Raw genomic sequence first — 2,268 nt, 5'->3', positions numbered from 1 at the left:
GCAACAAGGACAGAAATGACTATTAGTTTCATGTTTTTAAATCACATTCTACTCATTTTCTAGGAGAATACATTTTAATAATCATTCTACAAGGCTATCTAAATACAATAATAATAATAATAAATTATATTCTGTTGCACATATAAAGAATAGCAGATGGAGTTGCAGGTGGAGGATCAGAAATTGTGTGTGTGAGGTTTAAATCAAAATGTATGGGATATTTCTGGAAAATGTATAGTTTTTGATGCACACATTATGGATGTATTAACTTTTTTGTGGGAGAAACAGTAGTATGCTCCCTTTCTTGTTATATACTGCAACAATAAACAATAACATAAATAACTGATGCAGCACACCCAAACACAGGCTAGCTAATATGAAGAGTAAAGCAACAGCAGTCAAGTAAATGTGGCGCAAAGTCTCGTAGCTTTCCCTTACACTGCTGATAACTTGAAATGTACTATGCTCATTTTATCGTAAGTTTTGCATGTGAAAGATTATTCTGCAAACGTCAACCGTTAGGTATAAGTTAGCTTGCGAGTCACAGCTTCTTATTGTAACTTTCCGGTCCACCTTAAAAGCGGCATAACGCCTGTAGATGTCGCTGTTCAGCCATTTTCAAGCTAATTCATGAGCTGAAAAATGTAACAAATAGAGGGAAGATGAGATGAGAATGAATCATAGAATGAAATGGTCTTTAATTGATTTACAATCCTAAATCAGGATAATTTTAACTGTAGCATTTCTTTCTTATTGCCCTTACTCATGGTAAACTGATTTTCAGCCTTATTGCTATTTCTGCCTATTTGCTGTGCCCCTGCTTGCTCAGTATTAAAAAGTCTCAAGAAACCAATACTCCAGTATGACAGGGGACATCACAGGGTATCATGATCCTCAGTTTTATCCTTTTAAACTGTAGCATTTTTTCTTATTGACCTTGAAAACTTTATTCTATATGTGAAAATGCAACAAGGGGAGATTTCACTGCTTTTTTTCACATCCAAACCACATTGGACCAGGTCCCGATCCCAAACCACTATACTTAAACTGGTCAAATCTGGACTAGATTATCACAGAGAGGCTAAGGACTTTTTAAGATGCAGTTTCAGATTTGTAAAACCTTTATTCTATTTGTGAAATCTGAAAAAAGGTCAATTTCACTGACTGGCTGGCTAGAAATTCATGGCATGATTCTCTTCATTTTGTTGGTTATGGCCATGTAGAGCTCCTCTTTTTCACTTAAAAACAAAAGGTAGAAAAGTAATTTTTACCTTTTGAAATAGGCTACAAACACAAAATATCTTTATAGTGTAAATTTTCTTTACTCACTCCTCCAATTTTTCTTTTAAAAACAAAATGATGTTCTCTCACCTTTCGTCAAACTGACCATGGTTAACCTTCCTCACTGCATCTTCCAAGGCCATGCCCCCTACTTGGGACAATGCCTTTAGTGTGGCCTATGTCAGAAATATCAAAATTCAGACAAGTCTAAATACATGTTTTTTGATCTGGACCTAGTCTAATGTGGTCTGGATGGGGAAAAAAGTCATGAAATCCTTTTTTCAGTTTTCACAAATAGAATAAAGGTTTCACAAATCTGAAACTGTTTCTTAATGAGGAGTCTCCTTGGTAATCTAGTCCGGAAATGACAGGTCCAAGTATAATGTTTTTTGATCTGGACCTGGTTTAATGTGGTCTTAATACACAATAAAGATATAAGGCTACATTTCTTTGCACATATAAAAATGTAAAATAAGAGTTCTTGTGCCCCTACTCAACATTGTTGTCAGCACACTATTCATATGACTCTATGTAGTTGGATGATATGACACAGATATAGCTCATCATTTTTATACAGTCTGTGATAGAACTACATCACAAACTGTTTCCACATTGAGATATACATTCAATAATCTCTGTGCTAACACATTGTAGGCAGGTTGTCGTGGCCGAGTGGTTAAGGCGATGGACTAGAAATCCATTGGGGTCTCCCCGCGCAGGTTCGAATCCTGCCGACAACGAGAATTCTTTTTTTATGCTTTCTCTTCAGATAATACCTCTGATCCACAACTAAAGCAGCACATTTCCACAAAATGATTACATCTGTGGGCGAAATGTCCTGTCCGTGTTCACAGGGCAACACTGGAAGTGAATGATCATCGGCTACGTGACTGAAATCACTACTATGTTAGTTAAAAATAATGAAACAGCGCCCCCTGCTGCTCAACTGCATGGTATCGCTGTGGATTTGATTTCAACACATACAGT

At 36.5% G+C, this 2,268-nt stretch overlaps 1 non-coding gene across 1 annotated transcript; it reads left to right on the top strand.

Moving 5' to 3' along the window:
* The first annotated feature begins 1,939 nt into the window (after nt 1–1,939).
* Nucleotides 1,940–2,021, top strand: trnas-aga. Its single transcript has one exon. It is a non-coding gene; the product is annotated as a tRNA-Ser (tRNA).
* Nucleotides 2,022–2,268: the final 247 nt, after the last annotated feature.

The sequence above is a fragment of the Thunnus maccoyii genome, chromosome 18, assembly GCF_910596095.1.
Source record: "Thunnus maccoyii chromosome 18, fThuMac1.1, whole genome shotgun sequence".
Classification (NCBI taxonomy): Eukaryota; Metazoa; Chordata; class Actinopteri; order Scombriformes; family Scombridae; genus Thunnus; species Thunnus maccoyii.
Note: the sequence above shows the minus strand (reverse complement) of the source record. Positions and strands in the feature narration are given on the sequence as shown.